The following is a 14,447-nucleotide window of genomic DNA, read 5'->3' as shown; positions in this document are numbered from 1 at the left end:
AACAAATCCCAGCTGAACTAAAATAGATATCAACACTTTGATAATTTTCAAAGAAAATATAGGCATATGCCTTTACCAAATTGCATAACAGCCGAATTTCCTAGACAAGGTGTCAAAATGCTTAATCTGTAAAGGAAACAACTAATATACTGAACTGATTATAAAATTCAAAACTTTTTTCACAAAGACAACATAATCAAAGTTAAAAGATAAATTACAGACTTGGAACAGATATTTGCAATCTATATAACCAATAGATATTACCTAACAATATTTAAAGAACTCTTTCAAGTCAATAAGGAAAAGAAAACAGTAGGAAAACATGCAAAGGATAAGAACAGAAAAGGAATCACAAATGGCCAATAAACATATGAAAAAGGCCTTCAGCCCAATTGGTAATAAAATATAAACAATGAGATGCCATTCACTCCCATTTCACACCCACCAGATTGGTAAAAATGTTAGAGTTGGCAAGGATGTGGAGCAAAGGAAATTCTCACACACTGACATTAGGAGCATGAATTGGCCCAACTGCTTGGAGAGTAATTTGGCAATATCAAGTCAGTCTGTTGAAGTGAATACCCTATAAGCCAGGAATTCTTCTGAGCTTTCATCCTGAGATATTTTTGTGTATTGTATTCAGGGCAATGAGTGTAAAGTGTTCATCTTCTTAATGTTTGTACTTCTCATTGGAAGAAGCAGTTATCTATCAACAAGAGAATAGAATAAATGCATTATGGTGCATGTAGACAATAGCATAGGTTATAGGAGTTAAAATGAGCAAGGACACAGCACTCAATATAATCTGTCAAATATATACACTTCAAAATGTGTTAACGATAAAAGCAGTATTTGCACACAGTATTTACAAAGTGCCTCGTGTTGCTCTAAGTGCCTTACATGTATTATGTAATTTATACATTTAATTTTCTTTATATTAATATTTAATACTGACCACAAGCCTAAGAGATTGGTACTATTATAATCCCATGTAATGGATGAGGGAACTGAGACATACAAAGGTGAAGTGACTTGTCCAAGGCCACACAGCTCATTAGTCACAAAGGAGTACGCAAATCCAGTCTAGCTCTGAACTTCAGTACTCCACTACTTCTGATTTTTTTTGATTGTGTAGTATGACACCATTTACACTTATTTGAAAAACAGCAAAATACCCTATAACGTTCAAAGATGCACAGATACGTCATAGAATTACAAAAACATAACTCGTCTTTATATAGTATAATTTATGATAATAATATTTTATACCACAAATCCTGCATCCCCAATGTTTTATTCTATCCTTTACCCTCAATTCAAATCTCTCCCGTGTAAGGAAACATGAGGTCATTGCCTGCAACTGAAGACCTCATGATGTACTTCCCGCTCCAGTTCACTCCCTAAGGCAGTGAACAGCTGTGGTCGGGTAAAGCAGTCACTTCCAGCCTCAGTGTCACCGCAGCCATAGTAGAGCAGTCTTTGATATGTCTGCGACTATAGCAGGAAGCGTTTGAAGAGACTAAGAGTGGAGAGAGGTGGGGGTCAAGAAAGGGAAGCGAACACCACCCCTTCTCATATCGCGCTTCAATCCCACCTGTCCCAGCTTTAAATGGGTTTGTGCAGTCAAAACCACCAGTTTGGGCTTCACCACAGGTTCAGCCTACAATGTGGACACTTCAAAGACTTCAAAGGTAGGGGACACAGTACTGTATCTGGAGTGACACCAAAAATGTGGGATTTAGCAAAGCTTTCGGAGGGTGGTTCAAGGGCTTCAAGTGATTTCCACTTAAATACACTGTAAGTGAGTGAACAAAAAAAGAATAAAAAAATAATAGGCCCGAGGAAGGAAAAAAATCTCATTTTTCTTTTTTGTTAGTGCTATAGAAATATCAATCCTGAGGGCTTGGTGAGATTTTTTTAAAGCCTGATCCATGAAGCTGAGCCTGACTTTCAGCAGCAAAATTCAGGAGGCTCTACTTTTATGCTTTTCTACCCAGTTCCATTTTTAAATAATTGATATGTATAAGAAAGGAAAATTTAATAGGAGACTACTCTATACCAAATTGTATGCTAGGTGCTTTCATCTGTGTTTTTTATCTCACACTCATAACAACCCTATGGAGTAGTGTAATTGTTTCCCATTTACAAATGAGTAAACTGAGGCTTCAAGTAGCCACACCAACCCGCTCCAAGAAGGCACAGAATTTAATTCAGTCCAACATTTTTGAAGCTGCAAAGTTCACGCCTTTCTACCATGCCATGCAGCTTTATGATAATTGAATATGAAAATGGTCTGACCTAAATAAGCCAAAAATACAGCAATTACTCCTAGTTAAAACATTCATTTTTAAATTTATATACAAACTAAAAATGCTTGTTGGATCCCCTGAAAAACTCACTAGGGGTAGATATTATTTGATTTTGGTTTCCCGCTATATGCTTAGTGGTTTCATAAGGTTTTAACTAGTGCCCATCAGTAGTAATGGTGTGTATTGCAATGGGGGCTCGGGGGCTCTGAGTCCATTCTCTAAAGGTTTTCTGCCTTCTAGTATTTGGGTTCTAAACAATTAGGAAAACTGGACATGGCTATGGTAAGAGCCTTTCTAATTGAAAAATATAGGGTTTTTAAAACCAATTTCTCCACAAACTGCCCTGACAAAATGAATATTGTTTAATTTTCATTTTGAATTAAAGACTTGGAAACCTGAGTAATATAGAAGCTAATGATAAACTGAGCTGAGCAGAGGGTCCTCTGAGAGCCATAGCGATGTATTAAAACAAGAATTATTTTGTACACTGTGCTGTACTTCAACATTGGATCCTCAGCAGACTGCAAAATCACTTTCTAGATAATGAAATTATAAAAGAATTTTAATTTCATGTTAGAACTTGTGTTACAAATTATTAAGAAAAGAAACAGGGGAGAACATAATTTTCAAGCAAATTCCTCCCGTGGATTGCCAAACTGGATGGACATTTTGCTGACAAGACTTGCAGAAAGTATTATCAGAGGCAGCAGAAATACTTTAAATTTTCAAACCACAAATTCTGTTGAAGGGCAACATGAATATATTTAAATGTCAAGGACAGTTAAGGGCTATGATGCAACAGCACTGAAAGGGATTGTTTGCAAAATGAGGCTAGAAGAACATCACACAGTGTGGGGTATAGTGGATGCCTTATTAAAAGGGGCCATTTGACAAGGATAAGGCAGTCTTCCCTCAGATTGAGTACACAGGCCTAAACAACCCGAAGATAACATTCATTCAAGTGTTGGGGCTGATTCTGAACAACTATATTCACATGGAGGTACTGAACTATCCCACTCCCCTTCAGAGCTGATTCCCAAACTGCGGCCACTTCCTCTGTATAGACTTGAGATTTGGTCTATATGAAATAACTTCTATATTAAAGCATAGTCAGTTTAGTGAGGCAAAGAGAATTGCCTCAAAAGCCTAAGCCAATAGAGGGCAGCTCTACAGAAAAACTCCATCCTTAAGGACTGGAATTCCTTTTGCCCCCACATCTCAATACCATTGAGGACAGCAGGTGTTCTGGTTTCCTCACACCAGAATGAGGCAGGAAATCCCCTTCTGGTAGGTAGTCAGGATTTCTGCTGGCCCATAGATAGAAATGCCTGCCCAAATCCCAAGCAGATTCCAGACTGTCATAGAAGTCCCCTCCCGCAACAGGGACAAAGGACCATGTTCAGGATGTCAAATATATTTCATCAAAATGTTCTGAGCACTCATTAAATTAAAACAATATAGGTTACAAATAAACATAACTGCTCAATAAATTATTATTGAAACATCAAAACATCATGAATATATTGCATGCCAAATGTTTTGACTGAGGAGAACACACACATGTATATACTGATATATGTGTATGTGTATGGATATACACATATGTACTTTCATATGTATGTATATTAAATTCAGCATAATTTGAAAGCTTTGAAAAGTATTTGAGGTGGCAAAGCACTAAGATGGTAAATGAGCTTTCATTGACATAGGTAGATTCAGGCTACAGTTTATTCTTTCAATCATTAGCCTAAAGAGAAACATTAGACAAAATTATGCATAGAATTTTTCTCTAGAAAACAAATTGGCAACTGAATCATCTCATTTTAAAACTGACTTTAAATGCCTTCCATAAATCTGCTCAAAGCTAAAACCTGCCCACTGGGGAAAAAAGTAGAAACATGAAGATAAAATAAGAGTAATACACTTGGTTTCATATTGGGAAATGCATCCAGCTTAGAACCCATGTTTAATTAAATATCAGCAATATAATCACATCCTTTAAATCAGATAGTTTATTCTAAACTCAATTTCAGCTTCTAACCACCTTTAATGTCTACTCATCTGATGAGCAATGCACTGGAAATTTGCACCCAAAGTGCTTTGGTGGTGAGGAAAGGAACCAGCATGCTCCTCAGCTTTTCTTCCCATGGCTCTGGAGCTGACAGAGGGCACTGTATCTTAGTGAAAAGTCTCACAGCTCACAAAGAATGAAGAGTAATTCCTATGAAATAGAGGCAAAAGCCGAGCATAGGGTTAAAAGCCGGGCTTTGGAGCCAGAGCAATTTCAAGTAGGACCTACGGGACCTCACGCACATTACTTAACCTTTCTAAGGTACAGTTTCCTTGTATCTAGAGTAGAGACAATAGTGCCTACCTCATGGGAGTATGGAAAGAAAATGAAGTGCAAATACTTGTGAATTTCTCAGCTTCATAGCAGCTAGCATATAGTTCACATGCAATTGCTGAGCTCTCTTCTTGCTAATGTTTTAATCATTATCTTAATTATTATTATATACACATATATTGCAACATACATGCACTTATAGCACCCAGTTAGTTGACTTGTTGAAAAAAAAGCATATGTATTGTAGAGCAATCTTTGAGACCTTGTGTTTCATTTTCACTACATTTTTCCTTTTCCTGGACACAGAATGCCTTTGTGCATCTTGTGTCATAGAGCTGAGAGCATAAGCTAGCTAAAAACATCCCTTGACCATTCCTTGGCTTTTGGTTTCAAAGCTTCAGCCCAGAAAGGACCTTCTCAAAGATTTTCCAAGATCAAGCAAGAAACTGAAAATAGTAGAATCTGTGTCCTTCTCCTCCAGGTGCCCAGGAAGTTCTTAGAACCTGAAAGCAATAATTTCATGGCACCCCAAGGAAAGCTGGTTCAGGGTTCCCAGGCTCAGCAAAGATACCCAGAACCAAGCTTGGCCTAGAATGAGCAGAACCATCATGTTGAGAACCATGAGGATATCAGGTTAAACAACATGGGCTGAAAATTAAGGGGCTCTCCTTAAACATGTTGTTATATAGAGAATTCTAGTCTCTCTTATCAACCTACTCAGGAAGGGAGCCCCAGTAATGAATGTGACTAAATTCTCTACCACCTGGGTGTGGTGGGTACTCAGGGTAACACTTGCTCAGTTTTTAGAAAACTAATATGACATTTCTTACACAGTTGAGTGTATGTACACATATATATGTGTATACGTGTATATATGTGTGTGTGTATAAATATACAAATATATATATATATATATATATATAATGTATAAAAAGAAAGAAAAATATTTCTGCACTTTGATACTTCTAACAGATGTCAGGATTCTCAGATACTGAAGTGAAGAGATGACAGTGATAAGGGCTTATCTATTCTCCACAGTATCCATACATACTAGAATTAAACTGATCTAACTTCCAATAAATTTTTCCCCTTCACATTACTGCATTTAAAAATATCATATCTCAGAAGGCTCAGTAAGTCGATTGCTTATTGACTTTCCAGTGGGTCCATATAGTGTAATGAGTCTTTATATTTCTATTTTTAAATTGCTTATTGGATTTTCAAGATTAAACAAAGCATATGAGAAAAATTACAATGTTGGAAATTGGGAGAGTTGGTAAAATGAGTGTATTATTATCCTATCAAAACTATATTTAAACTTTCCAGAATGAATATTAAACACTACAAAGGTTGCTTTTAAAAAGGTTCTTACAACAAGCAGTTCTTTATAAATTGGCTATCTTTTTAAAATTTTAGTTACTACAATATGAACTTCTATACTCATGTAAAAGTCTAATGGTCTTCTCTAGATTAGGTAATAAAGTCAGTTCCCAACTTGAATGAATTTGTGATATTATATGAGTCATAATGAGACTTTCCCTAAGAATTTAAAAATAGGAAAAAAAATGAGAACTTTTGGCTATGATACAGTGTAATCAGAATATTATTATAGAGGCAAAATGGATAATGACACTCCTCTGTTTGAAATACTTCTGGACACCTGGATGGCTCCTGGTTTAAGCATCCAACTCTTGATTTCTGCTCAGATCATGATCTCACAGTTTGTGAGTTTGAGCCCCACAAAGGGCTCTGTGGGCTGACAGCGCATATCCTACTTGGGATACTTCCTCTCTCTCTGCCCCTTCCCTACTTGCTCTCACTCTGTCTCTCAAAATAAATAAATAAAAACTTTTAAATAAATCAATTAAATTAAACACTTCTAAGCTTTCTCATTATACTTAATCTAGAGACCAGTATTTTGGTTTCATTTATTTTTTTTAACGTTTATTTATTCTTGAGAGAGAAACAGAGCGTGCGTAGGGGAGGGGCAGAGAGAGAGGGAGACACAGAATCCAAAGCAGGCTCCAGTCTCTGAGCTGTCAGCACAGAGCCCAACGTAGGGCTGGAACCCACAAACCGTGAGATCTTGACCTGAGCCACAGTCGGACACTTAACTGCCTGAGCCACCCAGGCCACTCCAAGACCAGTATTTTGAATACAGCCTGTAAGTTCCAGCACGTCCTTGCCCCTGCTTACCACACCAGCCTCTCCTACTTGTTTTTTGTCTCAACATGCTCTATTTCCTCAGCTGGAACACCCTTCTCTTGCCACTTGCCTCCCTTACCTAGCTAACGGCTTCCCATTCCTTCTCCTATCCTCTAGATTATTCTGTAGGGCCCTGCACATCTCCATCACACTCATTCTTCAATTGTTTCATGGTTGATTCCTCTAAGAGGTTTATTTATCCACCATTGTACTGAGCTCTTGCATTGAGCACCAATGATTCAGAATCACATCTGTTGAAGGATCGACTGACTTTGGATGACACCTCAGCCCAGCTTCCCCATTCCAATAGTAATAAAACGCTCTCTTCCATCACCATAGAGACAATGTGAAGAAAGTTCCCTTCTTGCAATGAGATAAAGGGAATCTCATTCCTTACCATAAGGATTATTCTTGAGTTAAAAGAGGGATTTATTCTTATTTTGCCCATAAATATCAAATACATTTATTTTGGGAAGGTGTTTTTTTTTTTTCCCAACCAGCTTAGATAAACAATAACAATTTATACATCAAATACCAGTATTCAGAATATATAATAGAACACTTACAACATAACAATAAAAAGACAACCCAATTTAAGGTTGGGAAAGGAATTGGATATTTCTCCAAAGCCTATATGCAAATGGCTAACAAAGAAACACGTGAAAAGATGTTCAACATGATTACTCATTAGGGAAATGCAATTCGAATCTACAATGAGATACCACTTCTCACTCCACTAGAATGGTTACAATTACAAGACAGACAATAACAAGTGTCGTTGAGGATATGGAGAAATTAGAATACTTATACATTGCTGGTAGGAATATAAAGTGGAAAAGCTATTTTGGAAAATAGTCAGTTTCTCAAAAAGTTACAATTAGAATTATTGTGTGTCATGGGCTGAACTGTGTCCTGAATTGTGTGAATTGAAGCCCTAACTCCCAGGACCTCAAAATGTGACTGCAATTGGATATAGAACCTTTAAAAAAAAGTAATTAAGGTACAATGAGATCACATGAGTGGGTCTTAACCCAACATTGCACTGGTGTTCTTATAAGAAAAGGAGATTAGAACACACACACACACACACACACACACACACACACGTAGAGAGAGGTAAAACATAAGGTGACCATGTGAAGATACAGCAAGAAAGTTGCCATCAGGAAACCAAGGAGAGAGACCTCCAAAAAAAAAAAAAAAAAAAACCAAACCTGCTGATATCTCAATTTCAGACTTCTGGACTCCAGAACTGTGAAAAATAAAATTGTGTTGTTTAAAAGAATGAAGCAAAAAGAAATAAACCAAAAACAAATCTCTATTAAGATTTAAGAATTTTCCTCCATCTTCCACATCATTTTCTTGATAAAAATTCCCCTTGGAAAACAATAGTACTGAAGGGTGAAAAAGCTTCACCTGAAAGGCTGAGGACAGAGCATAAAGAATATGATAGAAAGCTACATGGTACCCTAGTGTAAACCTTTTTTTTTTTTTTTTGGTAACCAAATCATCTTTATAGATATTTTAGAAACAAGGAATCTGCAGAACAAATGGCCCAGAACTTGAATGAACTACATAAATCAGAATATAATCAGTTTTCACTCTACCTGTTTATTGCTTCTGATGAAATTCTCTTGCCAAGTGCTACTAAATTTACCATTAGCTGCCATACACGAAATAAAATTATTTTTAAAATTCCCTAAATAATATTTGAAATGCATTTTAAATATAGGGCCTATTTGGTTAGTGTTCTGTATTCCATTTTATGTATTTATTTTCATAGCTTTCTTTACTTATTTGGCACAGTTTAGTTCAAATTGTAATTGTAAAACCTAAGATAGACAGTGTTTAGGTCACATTTACCCTCGTCTTTTACACTACTCTGTCGTAACCATACAATGAAACTGAAAGAGATGTGGTTTGAGTAGCTGTGAGGATTTCTGTTCATCTGTGCCAAGTTCCACATTATACTTATCTCTTTGCTATCACCCAAATACAGGCTCAGTTCATTAAAAAATGGTCTTTGTGCTACCCGTATGAGTCCATTCTTCTGGCTATATAAAATTGACTCCAAGTTCCCTTTGCCTTTGTCTCAAAGTTTTGTTTTGCTTTGTTTTGTTTCTTTGTATTCTGTAGTTATATTTCTTCTGCTCAATGAATGAGGAAAAAAAAAACATAAGAATTCAATTTGTAAATTCTGAGTCTCAGGTCCTCAGGGAGCCTCTATCTCTGCCTCAGATTCTTTGGCCCAGCAATAAAAATTTTCCATAAGGGGGAATTTTTTAGACTGTGTGAAAGGGCCTCCTTTCTCTTAGCCTTAAATTAGAGGATTATAAGAGTCAGGTTAATTTTCATTCAACCTTATCTGTTTGGAGTGGAACAGTTCAAATTTAAAAACCATTTTTTCTTTTTACAAGCCTCAAATGAACTACATCTCAATGTGCTCAAGTATAATAAGTCAAAGAAAAGTGACAGTTGATTGTGTCATCCAGCCAAAAAATAGCAGAAATTTACCTGCTCTGGCTGAGGTCCAAGATTAGGTCGTGTAATATGATAACCCAACGTTATCATGAGAACCAGAACTGCCAGTTTCCTAAATCAGGACAACCGTGCCTGAGGGGAACAATACCCAACCACATAAGATGGCTTCCTCAGCCTGTGTGGCACAGCTGTTTTCCTGAGACAGCACACAGGATCTTTAGTGAAGAGACTTTCCCATTTCCAATTACTCATGTCAGTGAAGCAGTATGCCCTATGGGGGAAACTGCAAAGACGCGTTTTCTTAAGTGGGGATATAATTACGTTTAATAAATATTTTAAATAGATCAAAATGAACATATTCTTTTCAAAAATGCCTACTCTGTGTTCCAAGGACCCAGGTTCAAAAGTGGCAAAGGTTTAATTAGACGTGCCTTTTCATTAACAAGTTGGCCTTCTGCAGGAGAGGAGCTCAGGCTGGGTGATTGCCACCGCCCCCATAAAACCAGTCAGAAAATCTGCAGACTTGGTGCCAGGAAATGAAGGATCCCCCCCAAAAAAGGAGTTCAAGGAGCACTTATTTCGATCTGTGCTTCAAGCTCAAAAACTCACTGCCAACAAAAGTGGGTGAGGCAGCTGCCATTTTAGTTAACCCATTCCCCTCCTGTAGCTGCTTTTGTAAACAAGCAGTAAGTTGTCCACAAGAGAGAACAGGTCTTCTGAGAGAATCGTTCTCAGGTTTTTTGACCGGTGATGAGGAAATGAATTCTTAAGGAGTTTGCTTCTGAACAAAACCTATGTTGGTTTGTATATTTCTAACAGTTCAACCGGCAGCCTAAAAGTCTCACAAGTACTTCTGAGGAGTATAGTTCCAAGAATCTGAAGGGTTGAATAAAAGATGTGAGAGAGAAACAGAGGTCGGTATCAGGAGCCAGGCTCACCAAAGAAGCCTCAATAGATCAATAAGTTACCTAACATAAAAGTAAGATGAAAAAAGGAGTTAGGGACTTTGGACACCAGAGGATGATTAAGCTAATTAAGATAAGATTCAGTGTGTTTAGAAGCTAGCATGTCAAAAAGCATGCAAAAGTTATTTTTGGTTTCTTCTTGCTCCTTATATTATTTCCATGATCAATTATGTTTGCTTCATGGATAGGATTTCCTTAGTCATAAGCCATATTTATTAAAATCTGAGAAAATGAGAAGCCTAATTCTAGACCTTGACTACATTGGGTCAGACCTCTTAAAGCAGCACAACATCACCATCTAGTGTCCAAAACCTAAAACTTAAGTCAAATGTCACTGACCTATAAAATCAAACAGGTGCCTAAGGAAGAAACAATTATTCAGATAAGGAAACTGAAATTCAGAGAGCTTAAGTGATTTATTTGCTTGTTATTAGAGTTACGAGAAAACAGATCTCTTTACACCCAGTCCAATCCTGGTGATTCAAACTCAATTCACTGACAAGTGAACATAACAGTCATCGAGTATTTATATGTTCTCAATAATATCCTGGAATGTGTTAAAGAGGGGAAATCCCCCCTTTTTTTTTTTTTTAAATGTTTTTATTTATTTTTGAGACAGAGAGAGACAGAGCATGAGCAGGGAAGGGGCAGAGAGAGAGGGAGACACAGAATCGGAAACAGGCTCCAGGCTCCGAGCCATCAGCCCAGAGCCTGACGCGGGGCTCGAACTCACGGACCGCGAGATCGTGACCTGGCTGAAGTCGGACGCTTAGCCGACTGCGCCACCCAGGCGCCCCGGGAAATCCCCTTTTATGTCAGTCTTCACCTCTAATCACCAGATATGCCCTTAGAATATTTAGGTGACAAATGGAATGTTATCAAAAGTGGGCAACCAGTTAAAAGGAACTTATATAAATACAGATGTAATTAAATAAGCATCCAGCTAGTCCTGGAACAGAGTAAAACAATAAGGTCATTAGGTAAGGCCAAGTTATCTCCCAAAAGGCTTTTTGTTTAATAGCCTACAAGATTCAGTATATCAATATCAAAGGAAATGTGCTATTTTACTCACATTTAATATTTTGCTTACAAGTAAAAAAATTTTTTGAATACTTGCTTATCTTTACCATCTGTTGTGTTTCATCTAGGCCTTCAAAAGTATATCATAATAAGAACTCAGAACAATGGCTATGGTTCTTCCATTAATAACTTCCATTATACTGTGAATTTCCTCCTCTAAATTTTAATACCTCATTTGCCTGATTTGCAAACACCCTACCCCTTATCATGAGCCCATATTTAGTAGTGTATCTTTTTATCAGTGACCTCAGGAGACTGTGGCTGAGGTTGAAGAAAGGGTGAGAAAGCACTTAGATGGGTTTCTCTTTTCCATCTCATTCATAGATCCGGTGTCAAGTATATTAACTGTAAATCTCCACCTCTGCTCGCACCCAAGACCTTCAACCTCCTTCCTTCTGGCTCCCCCTGGGTTATCAACACCCAGTGTTCAGTACAAATGGTGAAGACAGGTAACAATGCTGGCACCAGCCTGCTATACTTTTGATTAGCCATGTCTTTGTTGACCACTTAGGACAAAACCCCCTGCCAGTAGGGCACTAGCTTAGCTGGAGTCCTATCAGGGCCTCTCTTGCCCTTCCTGCCCCAATTCCATGCTTGCCGGAGGGTTACAAGGTTTTAATCAAAGGCATAAAGCCAGGATTCTCAAGAAGGGGTAGGGAGTTTATCAGAATCACCTAGGGAGATCTTCCTAATTATAGCCCCCCACACACCTCATCTTTGCCTTACTGAGGGATTGTTTCATAACCATCAGGTATGTTGGGGAGGGAAAAAAGAAGTTGAAACCCACTGGCTTCAAGCAATGAGAGTGGTGAGGTTAATCTTCTTTTGATTCAGATGGAAAATACTTCAAAAGAGGGAAATGAAACCTTGTCTCCTAAGGATGAAACTATAATAAAACCTTAATTAATTTGGACCCCATTAATTCAAAACGTTTGATAATTAGAAAAATGGTTAGGTTAAAGTTTACCTTTCCTCTAGCTGGGGGAAAAGTGGTTGAAGATTACTTTCCTGTACCTAGGAAAAATGAATTTGCTAAGCAAATTAATATTTCCAAAGAGAAAAACATTTAACTGATTGAGAAAGTAGTTTTCAGACAATGCAGGTACATTTAACAGATAAACAAGTGCTATTGTAATTATAAATCACCTCTATCTAGTCATTAGAATAGACTCCCCCAAGGACCTTTTCTAGGCAGCACGCAAGGAATAGAAGTTATATATTTGGGATAATGAAATTAAATTTTTTTCTGGCTTTCCACAAATCTGACTGATTGTCCCTCCAGTTAGGCCAAATTTCTATGGTTTTACTGAATCCCACCTACTAATAACCTCAGAAAGCAACCCTAGCATCTCTTAACTACATATGTGTTTCAGTCATCAAATGGTATCTACATTATGTTCAGGTCCTTATTACAGCAGAGAGCAAACAGACAATACTTATGAAAAAGTAAAAGTTAAAGGTGGAAGGAACTCAGCTTTGCAATAATATATGTGTGTGTGTACAGAACTGGTTCCACATCAATATTGGTTTAAAAGCATGTATCTTAGTTTTTCCTCAAATGTTTTTAGTTCCATAGCTTGCGAAGAGGTGTTATTTTAGGTGGGAGATAGGGGAAAGGAGAGGGGAAGAAGCCCTGTGATTAAAACATTTTGGGAAATGGGAGTTTAAACAAAGTCGAGAAGGTGCTCTTACTAAAAGACTTCTAAGAACCTTTCTTAAGCCAATGGGCAATGTCTGTTTCCAAGAGTGGTGCAATACTTTCAGAGGAAATCCTTTCTTCGCTGAACAACCTAGATTATTATCCCAAAGCTCCATGAACACACTCTTTTGGGAAACACTAAACAGTTGTGTAGCAATTAATGAATATCCTCAGAATACCAATAGTTAACTAAAGATTTTCTGTTGCCTAATTATTTCAACCCAGCAAGCAGAAAAAATAACAAAAACCTATCCCCCATATTATTATATTTATCCACCCTATTTCATTTGAGTTTCTTACAATTGCTGGCTGTACCCTGAGGCTTTATGAACTGAAGTTCCTGTGGTTTGATTTAAAATATTTTAATTAAGTGAAGCTTTCTGCCCTAAGGCTTCCTAAAGCAATTTTCAAAATCTCAGAAACAAACAAACAAACATTATACCAATGGCCTTACCATTGACAAACCACAACCATTTCCAGGTCCTCATTTCTTGCTTTGTTTTACTATGCATAGAATTATTTTTATTATAAATGACAATAAATCACAGATTTAGGCAGTGTAATACCAAAGTTATATGCCCTGGGCATGGTGGGAAATACAAAGCTCACTTAAAATACCTTCAGCCACTGGAGAGGTCATTTACTAAACCGGGTTGTTGTGACGGTATCTAACTTAGCCTGGGATCATCAAAACTTTCCTGGTAAAGAATTATTTCTGATTTCCCCCCAAAGTGTTATATATAATGTGGTTTTTGAAGGAATTCAACAAGGATTTGAGGACATACTATAGCAGAGTTTCTCAAAGCATCGTCCCAGGATGAGCAACTTCAGCATTACAGACAACCTAGAAATGAAAATTCTAAAGCATAAGCTTTGAAGTCATATATAACTCAATTTGATGTTACTTAGTCTTTCTAAGCCTTGGCTTCTTACTTATGATTTTTTTAAATAATATTATTTACCTCAAAGTATTGTTTGGGAAAAGGGAAAAATGAGATGATATATGTAAATCACTTTCTGTAGTGTGTGACAGTGTTTAGCTTCTAGACAAAACAGTTAAGTGATTTATCAGCCCACTATTTAGGGGAGAAGGAAAGATCTGCTTTAGAGGGAAAACAAACCCTCTATCTTTTCCCTACAAAGCTCATTCTTGAATGGCTAGCTCAGGGCACCCTAATATACTGTGAACCTTTCTCACCTGTGCCCCCAAATTTTGTTCAATGTAAGAAATTGGTCTTTGCTACTCGTAGAGATACACTTTTACCACAATGGCTACTGGACAGTACATTTGAGTGAGCTGGTCATGTAGGTTGGTAAGAACAGAACTACAACTTGCTGTGAAAAAGGTAAGAGACGGCATGCCT

Source organism: Panthera uncia, assembly GCF_023721935.1.
Source record: "Panthera uncia isolate 11264 chromosome B2 unlocalized genomic scaffold, Puncia_PCG_1.0 HiC_scaffold_24, whole genome shotgun sequence".
Lineage (NCBI taxonomy): Eukaryota > Metazoa > Chordata > Mammalia > Carnivora > Felidae > Panthera > Panthera uncia.
This window is presented reverse-complemented; position numbering follows the sequence as displayed.